General features: G+C 41.8%; 1 protein-coding gene across 5 annotated transcripts in view; it reads right to left on the bottom strand.

Annotated features, from left to right (window-relative positions):
* The window catches only part of ADGRB3 (adhesion G protein-coupled receptor B3), a 486,594-nt gene extending 484,011 nt beyond the window's left edge, over positions 1-2,583 (bottom strand). For 2 of the 5 annotated variants that reach the window (XM_074861800.1, XM_074861805.1), the window contains exon 1: positions 1,779-2,581. The gene's annotated coding sequence lies outside the window, so the exon portion shown is untranslated. Of the gene's footprint in view, positions 1-175; positions 596-1,778 lie in introns of those variants that run through there. The other 3 variants (XM_074861803.1, XM_074861802.1, XM_074861801.1) reach the window with 3 other exon arrangements.
* Between the last annotated feature and the right edge of the window lie 10,236 nt (positions 2,584-12,819).

Raw genomic sequence — 12,819 nt, 5'->3', positions numbered from 1 at the left:
TGATTAGCTGTGTTTTGCAGATGTGCGTTTGAATGATGAAAGACATATTGCATTTTCTCTGCCAGTATCTCCAAATAAAGCTGTTTTACTGCACCTGTCAACCGTTACAGCTTCCACATGCTCTGTTCTCTTAACAGTGGCCTAGGTTAATAAAGCGAACCTTAGTTATATTTACCTCCGTAACGTTATCCAAAAAATTCAGATTGAACGTTTTCAGCATTAACCTTTGAGAAGTTTCTTATCTCTTACAAATGAGTGCCTTCTGCTGTCAAATGCAAGCAGACAGAAGTGATGGCAAGCTAATTTTAAAACTCTCTAGATTGCAGTCTTTTCCACTGTTGCTCTGTAAGCAGAGGCAGACATACACACACAGGCACCGCTACTGAGTTTTGATCTGTGTCTTTGACTAGCTTTTCATCTCCTCACCAAACAGCAAGGCATCTTCTGTTTCCCATTGCGTAACACACAGCAAGTCACCAGATTAAGCTCCCTTGAAGAGATTTTCGTATCTCCTAGATTATAATTCAAACTCTGAGTCTTGAAATGGGCAAAGCAGCACCAACTCTAACCCTCTATAGTGGAGGTTTAAAAAAAAAAAAAAAGCAGAGATGCTGCCGGGTCTATCCACACGGTCGGATTTTCTCCTTTCTGAGTGTCCATCTCAAAGAATAACATGGTCCTTCTTCTCCAAATAGGGTTGGTACAGCATTTAAGGTTTTAAAAAAGAGAAACTTATTGGGAATTCTGGAAACAATTTTCCCTCTGCTGAAGCACTTTGCAGGCAATGCAGTTCTGCGCAGTGTTATTCAGGATGGTGTAGGCGTTGAAAGCCAATGTGACAATAAGTGTCTAAATTAGGAATTCCACCCATGAAAAAGGATTAATTCTATAATCTGGAAAGCAAAAAGGGGGCTTATTTGCTTTTCTGTTTGAAAAGGAAAAAAGCCTCTGACTTTTCCCATCCTATGTAATATTTGCACTAGAAAAATAAAGACTTCTGCAGTGCTAGGCTGTTTTCTGTGAAGAAATGTAATCAAATAGCCCTCATTTTAGTTGTGTGTTTGTTCATGCAAGGCTACTGAAACACAACCTTGTCTTAATCTCCCTCTCCCTGTGTGCATTGCACACGCACACCCGAATTGAGTGTGCCAGCAGCAAGTCGGTTAGTTTGCAGTATTGCTAAATACAAGAGTGAATCTGCTCACTGCAAGGATTAGGCACTCAGATTAAAAAGATCTTTCTTTCCCATGGAGGAGGGGGTTAAAGAACGGCCACAGAGGTTTAAGGTTGCCCATTTGGGAAGGGGGAGAATCCTCTTCTGCTGAAAAGCAAACGGGCGTTTAGTTTGGATATTCCCCAAACTGATTTTCTAGGTGACACTGTAGTTTAGCCGAACATAGACGGCGCCATCACTCCACTTATTTTTTTCCCCCCAACAGAAGACCCACTGACTTCTCTTATTTTAACTTCCTATTAACCTAACATCCCCCTCACCCCCCTCCAAAATTACCCCAATCGTGCACAAACCTCAGGTTTTCTCGGTCTCGCTGGCAATTACTCTCAGGGAAGCAGACCTGTCGCAAAAAGGACTTCTCTAACTTTTAAACTGCAGCGCTGAAGTAAATGCGGAGATCATTTTGTATGTGCTGTCTCTCTCTCTATCCTTCAGCAACAGCCTGTCCCCCTCCTCCGCCGCCTCCTCCCCGGAATCCCAGGCTAAAAGCTCTCCAGTCGTAATCCCTGGAAATGGGAAATGGAAATGCCCCGGGCACCCTTACCTTCCACTCCGAAAGCTGTCAGGCTATTTCTCTAAACCACTAGCACCACAGGCACACGTCCCAACAACAGTGATGGAGAGATTCCCCTTCTGTCGGAAGCACCGTTTCCCATTTTCCCCGGCTCAGGTTCAAAACCAAGATTAAAAAAAGCAGCAGAAGATAAAAAACGCAGCGACAAAACCCCCGCACGCCACACACACACCCCACCGAAGAAAAAAAGCAGCTCTGGCTCCGGATCCACCAAATCCAACCACATGAAGGGAAAGAAAATGAAAAAAAAAAAAACCAAAAAACCACCTCAAACCAGCGAGACTGCAGGGGAAAAAAATGGAAGTGGCTGAGCAAGCGAAGGTTTTTTTTGTTGGCTTTTGGGGTTTTTTTGTTGTTTTTTGCTGTTTTTTTTTTTTTTTTTACATGAAACAAAGTCTCAGCACAGCAGCCCGATGAGCGGCGATGCCAGGCAGGCGACGGTCTGAGAGGAGGACTAAGGCGCTAGTGCAGATTTGTTGGTGGGTTTTGTTGTTGTTCTTACTAATAGACTTATTCCTCTTTCCTCCCTCCTCCTCCCCCTCAGGCACTAACGGCCGGACAGCGGCGGGGGGGTCCTTGGTTGCCGATGTCGGGAAGCGGTGTGAACGCCGGGCGCGCAGGGAGTACGGAGGGAGCGAGAGCGCGTCTCCGCCGCTGCCTCTGTGTGTGTCTGTGTGTGTGTGTGTGTGTGTGTGTGTGTGTGTGCGCGCGTGTGCGTGAGCGTGAGCGCGCGTGTGTGTGCGTGAGCGCCAGCCAGCCAGCCAGCCCCCGCGGGTGCCGGCCTGTGCGTGCGCGCCTCTGCGCGCCCCCCTCCCCCCCTGCGCGCCCCTCCGCCGCACGCTGGGCGCGGGGGGGTGCGGGGGGTGGCGTGCGCGCCGCTGCGCCCCGCTCCGCGCCTGTGCGCGCGTGTGCGCGTCGCTCCGCCCGGCGCCGGCAGCGCGGCCCGCGGTGCGTTTCGCACGTCACGGGCGCTCGGCGCCGCGCACGGCCCAGGCACACGCCGTGTGCTGCGGCCGGGAGGTTTCTCGGTCCTCGGTGCCCGGCGCTGGGGCCGGCTGCGCCCCGGCGAAAGAGAAACTCGCGGGCGGGGAGGGAGGGAAACGGGGAAGGCGGGGGGACGGACGGACGGGGACGGGGGGACGGACACGGGACGGCGGAGGACACGGGCGGGGGAAGCCCGCACTTGATCGCCTTCCTCTTGTTCTTTCTGCTAGAGCACAACACCCCCCCCCCCCCCCCCCGCACACCACCCCCCCGCCGTCGCAGCCCCAAGAGCTGTCAGCTCGGCACCGCGATGCAGATTAACTGACAGGGCTCCGAGGATAAACCCTTTCAAACTGCCGCCTGCCTTTGAGTGGAAACAATAGCAATTTTCTCAGCGAGGCTGCAATTAACGCCGTGTTTGTTCCGTGCCGGAGATACGGCGGTGCCCGGATCGCGGCCGCATTCCCTCCCCGGCTGCCGCCGGCTGCCTTGCGCGGCCAGTGCCGCGGGGCCCACGGGAGCGGGGCGGCGGGGGGGGCCGGGGGTGCGGCGGGGCTGCCCGGCGCGGGGTGCCCAGTGTCGGTACCGGCGCGGGAGACGCGCTGCCCCCGCCCGCGGGGCTCGGCCGGCGGCGCCTCTCGCCGCCGGGCTGCAGGCGGAGTTTGCGGGGCGACAGCGGCTGAAGTAGCACTGTTAGCGGCGGGTGGGGCCCGAAAGGCGGGGGAGCCTCGCGGAAAAAGCCTTGCTATAAGACAGACACCACCACCCCCCCCCCCCTTTTTTTTTTTTTTTTTTTTTTTTTTTTTTAATTCTGGAACACCTACGTAGGGTTGTATATGCATTTTCTCCCTCCCCTCGGGCTGTGTCTCTCCTGCTCCCCAGGGCGGGTTGGGTTGTCCTCTGGCCCTTCCCGCTGGCGTGAGAGATCGGGGCAGTCGACGCGACAGCAGATATCCGGCGTGAAAATTAGGAGATGACATTTTAATAAATACTGCTGTCAGTCACCAGTTCGCAGCCTGGCTGCTGTGCGCTCCCACCACTGCCGTTCAGCAAGGAGAACAAAGCCCTGCCGAGGCTGTGTGGTCCGGCTCCCTGTTACAGCCTCTCTGCGCCTTCAAAGTTCGCGTGAAACGTGACTGCGGGGTTTTTAACTCACCCTCCCACCCACCCTAATGAAACGAAAGTTTAAACTTCTGGACAACGTCCAAAACAATCAGTCCTTGAAGCAAGCAGTTTTCTCCCCTACACCCCCGCCCTAGCCCCTGAAAGGTTTGAATTCCGGTAACACAGAGCTTTTATGATTACAATTACACGCTGCACAAATTCTGATCAGAGGTATAACTGGTCACAGACCACTTCTGACCAGAGTAAACTAAAGCACGGTTATATCTTTTTACTGTATTTTCCATAGGTACAAGCAGTAAACCACATCCCTTCTAGCTTTTGCAAACATAAATACTTTATGCCCCTGTTGGCAAAATAAGACCAAAAAATATCTACCCAAACCAAGGAAAACGTGAGAGATGTGCATGATCTATGCCCAGCAAATACAATGCAATGAAAACTGAACTGTTATGGGCTTAGAGATAATCATATTCTCTCACATTCAGTGAGACTGTGTATTATCTGTGGGTGATCATCATGTTGCTTAAAATACTTCAAGGCAAGTTCGTTTCATTGGCAGGTTGATAGAAACAGAACAAATCAGAAGTGTACATACAATGCAGCATTTAAATACCTTTTTCACCCCCCTTATATTGAAGAACTTGAGAGTAAGTCACAGAAGAAAAACATCCTGAATGAATGCTCTTGCCTGTTTCCTATGGCATTGGTAACTTGTGGCTCCTTTAATTGTCAGTAGAAATGAAAATTAATAAATACACAATGTATGGTAAACCATTGTCTTCAGCAATCTCCTAGGTATCCCAACCCAGCGATTAACTTCTGGTTTTCAATTTTGAGAAGACTTGGCAATGCTGGAGAGGAATCTGGGAGGGAAGACTCCTTGGCCTCTTGTCTACAAACTGAAGGAAATGATGGAAGTTGCACAAGTCATACTTAGGTTAACAATGGGAGCTGAAGAACAGAGGGATGGGATGGGATGGGATGGGATGGGATGGGATGGGATGGGATGGGATGGGATGGGATGGGATGGGATGGGATGAGATGGCAGCACAGAGCACTCTGCAGATTTCTTCTCAAGATTTGTTGCAATTAGACTTGAACAATGCAGGTTTTAATTACTGGAACTAACTCTAAAACAAGCTATACCATTTGTAAGTACAGAAATATCCGTGATCCACTTGTAGGTGCCTTCCTACTTGAACTGAGGACAACTTCAGAAATTGTTTGGTAGGTGTCATGCAGCTGCATTTGAGATAACAAAAACCTGGAATTTTGAAGGTCTAAAAGTGAGAATCAGGGTATGTTTAAGTCTACAAAATAGAAATAAATAGAAATGTAACAATATATTTGTTTAAATTGGAAATGCAGATCATTTGTATTTGGAATGGTGCTATTCTGTATGTACATTTAGAGCCAAACTACAGTCTGAAGGGCAGATGTAAAGTGAACCTATACACATCATTTGGAAATACTAAATAGATGCAATTTGTCTGAGTACCTCTGTTAAAACCTAGGAATAAGGTATTAATACAATCCCACACTGTTTCACGGGAGTACTGTCAGAACTGCATGGCACATGTGGTGCCATCTGTACTACAAAGAAAGTATCAAGGCACTGAAAGAAGTGTTATGTCGCTCAGTAGTAGTGTGGTGGGGATAGGCACAACATAGTGAATGCTAAATTTACAGTGCTGCTTTCTAGACTCGATGCGATTGTTTCAGCAAGGTTGGGCTTGATCCAGACTAGGAAAGAGGGAGGAGAGTAATATTTTTAAGTAATTTCTGTATTAGTGAGAAAAATGAGGCTTACTCAATTTAATACGTTGGATGGAATATATTAAAGGGTTTGTTTAGTTGCTTTTTTTTTTTTTTTTTCCCTTCCAATCTACAGTAGCACTTGCAGATCTTCGGTATCTTGGTCACAGCAACTAGATGATTTCAGTACAGGTTTTAGTGAACACAGCACAAAATTCAACACAATATTAATTTGAATTATAATTCACTGACATTTTTGATGCAAATTTTAAGAGGGAAGCCACAGTTTAAAGCAAGTGGGTTTGGAGAATGGACTGTTCTCTCAATCACCTGTCACCCTTAGGGGTACTCTTTTCAAGTCAGGGTCACTGTTGCAGCCTGCAGTGTCACTCTGAGCAAATAAAAGACAGTCTATCTCCAACACTGAAGGCATGCATTTAAAAAAAAATCATAAAAAGGTTTTTCAAAAATTACTTTCATATTTTATTCTTAATTCTTGATTATTATAACCATGTTTAACTGATTGCAGAGTTACAGACGCTTAGATGTTTCACCTTATTATGCACAATAATGGAAACCATGGTTATAGAGTCAACTTACAGGTAAGACTCAAGTGGGATTTTTACGGAGCCTCTTAGCTTACGTAGAAGTGGCTCTGGTCTGTTCCCCACATCCAAGGCCCTTTAAAATCCCCTTATCAAGTGTAGACTTCCTAGTCTGCATCACAGATTTTGCTGCATAACACCAAAGTTCTATAAGAATGGTATTTCCTTGCTAATGTGATTTAATTTAATCTGAAGGGAAGAAATAAAATCCTGGCCATATTACAGCTATTATAAAATTAAATAAATACTAAATATGAAAAGAAGAAAAATCTTTTGTTGTTCTAACAGGTTGAGAGTGAGTGTAAATTTGAAATAATTTCATAGACTTGTATACATTTTCAGTCCAGTATGTTACAAACCATTAAGAAATGTTACATTTCTCTACTGCATTCAGATTCTAAGTGAATTTCACCAGTATGAATTTCTCTCTGTCATCAAGAGGAAATGTGAATTTAATAAATAATAGGTTATATTCTGTGTTCTCAAATTTAAATATCTTTTGAAAGATCATATGTTTATATTTGAATTTTATTAGAGAAATGATTTGTATTTTCATAAATAATTAATAATGCAGCACCAGTAGATGGTGCTCAAGAATATATAGCATAACTGAGGGGTAGGGGTGATTAAAAAGTTCTATTTTAAAATTGAAAAAATTCTGGGAAAGTGTTGGTTTTCTTTTGACAAGTTGATTTTTCTTCAGGAAGAAATGTCTCCTTCCAAATTTCAAGGAAACCTTTGGTTGGTTGACAATTTTCAAGTTGAAAAGGTCAGTGATTTGCTTGCTTGCTTGTTTGTTTTCATTCTTTGTGTGGCTTCTTCAGTGAAGGCTTTTACAAGAACTTTTTAATTCTGCTACTGGCTCTAACTATTTTGATGTTGCTATTTTATCACAATTATTGGGCTAGAAACAGTGAAATTCGTGCTCTAGGTGACACTAGGAGCAGGGACAGAAGGGGTCTGAATCACATCTGAGGCCTGTGCAGCACCCTACCTCAGAGAGGGTCCCTTGAACCCTCCTGAGGAAGGTGCAGAAAACCCAGAATAGGAACATTTTTGACAATCTGGCTTCATAAAATCTCACCTAGTCTCTAGTATTTAGAGATCTATTTAAGTCTCAAAATAAGTCTCACTTCCCCTGCAACATGCATTTAGCTAGTTTAACTCCATACGTTCTTGTTATACACATAAACATCCAGTTCTTTTCAATCTTACATTTTTTCTAGCTCAATATTATCAAATGACTTCCACAGTATAAATGTATACTATGTGAAAACTGATGTGTATCACTTTGTTCTTTTGCTGCCTTTTAATTTAATTATGTGTTACCATATTCTTGTATTAAGTCAGGGAGAAATGAGATTCTGGATTACTTCTAGCAATTATGTCACGTATTTTTATCATGCCTCTTTTTAATTTTCCTTTTAAGATAATTCCAGTTATTCCAATCTATTTCCACAAAACCGTGCTTTTTAAGGAAATTATATCATTCTTGTCACTTTTCTCTTAAACACCCTCTAGTTTTTGGATATCTTTCTAAGATGTAGAAACCAGTACTGCACACAGTAGTTCAGATGAGGCTGCAGCACTGATTTATATAACATTGTTTTTCTTTATCGTCTCAGTCTTGTTCTTGGTTCATTTTAGTATCTTGCTTCTTCTGATAGCTGCTACACTAAGCAGAGGTCTGCAGTTAGCTGTCAATGTCTCTTCTTTTTGTCAGTCTCCTATGAGAAACTTTGTCAAGGCCTTTAGGAAGTTTGAATAAATGATGTCAGTTGGTCCTCCTTTGACCACTACAGTAGTTTACTGATGTGTTGAAAACATTCTAACAGATAAGTGAAGCATCATCTTCCTTCACACAGATCTGAGTGTTTTATTTTCTTACTTTTAATTTGCCAGGCACAGATGTAAGATTTATGAATCTTTGAATCCCTGGGTCATCCTAAAGCCTTTTTTATAATATAGGCGAAACATTTGCTACCCTCTAACCTTCCAGTACAGGAGTTGTTTTTCAATTAGAGATTGCATAGCTCAACTACTTCTTGTTCAGGATTTTTGGTCCTGGTGGCTTCCTGCTTTTTAAATGATTGATTTGTTCCAGCACCTCTTCATCTGATAGTACCTCATTTTTATTACCCAAGAGTAGATCTCTCCCTAACATTCTCTATTGTGAAGACTGATGCAAATAAATCTTCTATCTTCCTAGCAACGTCCTTCTCTTCCTTAATTGCTGTCTTTATTCTCTGAAGTTCCCAGAAGACATAGTGACTCTTATAAGCTTCTTGCTTTTGATATATTTAAGGGCTTTCTTTTAATTTGTTTTTCTATTTTTAAGTGCTTGATTTTTAGCAGTTGTCTTTGCTATCCAGTTTTCCTTCTTACCGCTTTACTATTGTAGCTTGCGATGGTTTTCCTAGTCTCATGAAAGCTGCCTTTGCAGATTTTGACAATTCCCTGCTTCACTCAAGCAGCATCTCAAATCCTCTCATTTCACTCCACTGGTTTGCAACTTACTATCCTTGTTTATCTCCTCTCCTACCCCATATGTGCATTTATCAATGGAAATATTCTTGGTTTTGGGAGCAACATGAATGCCACATCTAAGGACCCCACTGCCCTTAATTTTGATGCTAGGGTTGGGTTTTTTTGACTAATATGCATTTTCTTGAATACCTCTGTCCTTAGTGTCGTGACATTTTTTGTATATCTTATCTCTTGTTAGGTGCATTTAAACTCATTATTTTAGGATCACTTTACATATTAGTTTGGATATTCTTAATCCTTGACTTCTTTCTGCTTACTGTGATTGAAGTCTAAAGGTATGTCTAAACTGTTCTTGGATATGGGTCTACAGCTTATCAAGTTGAGCTGGTTGATTTAAGGCTATCTTATGTCTTCCAAGGTGACAGTCATTTCTCAGAATAGAGAACATGCTGTTTCAAGAAGTAACTTCCTATTGTTCTGAGAAATTACATCTTTAAGCTTTGCCATTTACAGATTTGATTTGTTTCTAATTGGGTTGTCTAAGATCTATGATTATCCTGTTTCATTACATTTTCTTGCTTTTTTCCTTTTCGACGCTGCACACTTAATATCCTAGTTGTGACCTTCATTCTTTGGCACATTCCTTCCTGTGCCCTGGACTTCCATTCTCAAGTACGGCCTTCTTCACTTAGAGGGTTTTTTCACACTGGAATTTATTGAATCTTTTATGTACAGAGCAAAATTCCTTGCAGGACTGTTTTTTTCTGTTATTCTGTGATAGTTTACAACAAAGCACTGTGGATTTTTTTTCATTTATTTTTTAAAGTATGTATCCAGCAATTTTCCTATGCTACCACACTTCCATTTTGACATAACACTCTTCTATTGGAAAGCCTTCTATTTCACTTATTTTGATTTTAAGTTGTAATTTCACATAAATGTTTGCAATCCTTTATTTTGACCAGATGTCATTCTATGACATCTTTTCTGACTTTGTCCTTCTTCAGTGGTATTTTTCATGGATACTCAGAAGTATTTGTATTACAAGTAACATTTGTAGATGACTTGGTGTTCTTTGGCTATTGTTTATCAGGTGATTGGAATATTTTTCTAGTCTCTCAATCTGTGAAACCTATATTTTCCGTACTTTATATCTTGCATGTATAATGGCTGTCATTTGAAAATAAACTTGTCACTAGTTCATGCCAGCAGGTACTCCGGGGGGTGAGATTCTAACTAGTTGTACTGTTGTATGACTGTAAAGCTAGGAAGAACTCATAGCATGTGGGCTATATCATAAGATTTACCAGATTAATTGGAGAATGTTTATGCAAGGATCAAAATAAAAACAAGACCACTGTTTTCATGTTAATTATCTAAATGCATTGAAATCCTCTTTTTACTGGTAGGAGGAAAAATATTTTTTAAATGCCCTTTCATCTCTGATGTTATTAATCTACTCTAGGATATTGCCTAGTCATTAATCAAATTGAACTGTGATAAATGCAAAAACCCTGTGTTGTTTTGGCTTGCTCTACTAAAAAGAAAGAAATTTGGAGTTAATGCTGAATCCATCTTTAATGTTCTTCATTTTGCTTATGCAGTCTGGAGAAGAGTGATTTTATGTACTTTGTGTGTCACTGAGATCACTAATCACAGAGGGCAGTGTTAAAAGATGGTGTCTTGTGTTGAGTTTTTCCTTGCATTAGTGAAAATAAAGGACTGATAATCCTGTTTAGAGGTTAGTTTTCTGCTGTTAGTAAGAGTTTAGTGTTTAAAATGCACAAAATATGCTGTTTGTTCCCTATGAAGTTCAGCTGTGATCTGTTTTAAGATGTTGGTCAAGGTACCAGTACAGAATCTGTTTTAAATAAGATCTTAGTGAAAGACTTGGATTCAATTTTCTTTTTCAAGAGTTTGAAACGTGCAATTTTTCCTTCTCATAACTTGTTAATCCAGCAAAAGGGATAGCAGCATTTTGTTAGGGCTAACAAGGGTATCCTCAATTTTTGTTATTCCTCTTAGGGCTCATTCGGGGAGACTCAGTCCACAGTGTCTATTCAGCACAAAATACAGAAAGAATTTTCTAAACTAGGATCAGGATCCAAGTGACTCTCTATTCCCTTGTGTCTTTGAGTAGAAGTTCAAAGAGTATGGCACCGTTACTGCCATTGACAAAGTATGGCCTGCCCATTTCCTTAAAAGAAAGTTTCCATTAACTTGATTTGAAGAGAGGATTCTGAACTGTGTATCCTGAGCATCAGGAAGTGCTAGTTTGAAATGAATTTTTGGGAGGTTTCAGGCAGGTCCTTTGTAGCAATATCCCTAGTTATCTGGGGCTTTGTGTTGCCCTTTGATAAGCATACTGACTTTCTGAGGCACATAACTCTTCCCAAGAACCTTACTGCAAGGAGAACCATCCTAGCTCAGACTTCCAAATTCCAAGCTAAGGAATGGGAATTGAGGTCTCACCATAGTCCTCTTCTGCATGCTTCTTTGATCCAAATGCATACATTTTTATAAAAATAAATTAATATGCTGTGTGTTTAAGGACAGTATTTTCTCAAATACCCAATATTTCCACGGAAAGGCCAGTCAAGGATTAGCTGAGTCAGCCAGGAAACTTCAGCCTGGGAGGAAAAAAAGGACAGGTTATGGTACTACAGACTCCTGAGTGGCAAGGAAAGATTGGATAGGGATTGATTTTTCACTGTCTTTTCTAGCAGAAGGAACAGCAGGCATCAAATAAAGCTGGAAGGAGTCATGCTCAAAACAGAAGAGGTGATTCTTCATGCAGCAGGTAACTGACCTTTGAAACTCTTTGCCAAAAGATCTTGTAGATAATTAAAAATTTTCATAGACTCAGGGGGAGACTGGACAAACATATGAAAGAGAAATACAATGATGGTGGTGGTGAGGGGGGTGTCAATAAGTGTGCAAATTCTTATCCACCTCAGCAATTTGCCTGAGCTGAAAATAATTGGAGGTTGGGAATGTATTAGGGGAGAATCTTGCCCTGTTCTTACTCCTCCTTCGGCATTTACTTACAGTCACTTCTGAAGCAGAATGCAGGGCTGGATAAACCTTTAATTTGGTCTAGCATGACCACTTTCATCTTCACTCTTTTGGGATATTTTAACACTGAAAAACTGAGAGGTAGATTTTCAGAGGTGCAGATTGTGAAATAATCAGTTGGAATTTGGAGTCAGGCGCTGGACATCAATGTCCAGAATGTCAAGACATCAGTTTGAAAACATTGACTGAGTGCCTATAATTGCCTAAAGTGAGTGCACACATTTAGAAATTTAAGGAAATAGTCAAGATTCAGATCAAGTTGATACCCAGGAAGGAAATTCTCTGTCTGAACTCCATTGGTTTTGTAAATGTAATAATGAGGCGTGAACACAACATATACTTAGCATTAGCTGCATTTTCTCCAATGTTTTAAAAAAGGAAGGAGCTGTGTCCTTTTCTAAAACTGTCTAGTATCTAAAATTTGACTGAACGTGGCAACAGTTATCTTCAGCTAAAGGAATATTCTAGAATTGGGAATAAATACATATAGTTCAGAGTGACATACTTTATGATTTTGGAAGATGATACTTGGAAGAAGGAAAACATATACTTTTTTGACCAGATCACTTCCTTGGCAGCATGATGGACATCCAGAGTAAGTTGTTTCATTGAAACAACTTGTTTATAAGTTTATGTGCATGTCACAGAGACATTTGACATCATATTATGAAAACTATGAAGAAGAGAGAACATCACGCACTAATAGCCGAAGGCATGAATGTCAAATTCTGCTTACTGAAATGGATAGGACTTCTCAGATGACTGTCAGTAAGTGGTTCATAGTCCACAGTTCTGCAAGGAAGTGCTGTGAAGCTCAACTACTTGGTGAAAACAGATGCGAATGTGTCATTCAAAGTTTAAGAAGTGCAGTTTTTTGGATGAGTTGAAATATGTGTTTCAGGTCATTGTATTAGTCTTTTGAAATATTCTTGACATGGAATTTTTGAGAAACAGCTGAGTTTACTTAATGTTTTTAAGAA

Source organism: Strix uralensis, chromosome 3 (assembly GCF_047716275.1).
Source record: "Strix uralensis isolate ZFMK-TIS-50842 chromosome 3, bStrUra1, whole genome shotgun sequence".
In the NCBI taxonomy this organism is placed as follows: Eukaryota; Metazoa; Chordata; class Aves; order Strigiformes; family Strigidae; genus Strix; species Strix uralensis.
This window is presented reverse-complemented; position numbering and strand designations above follow the sequence as displayed.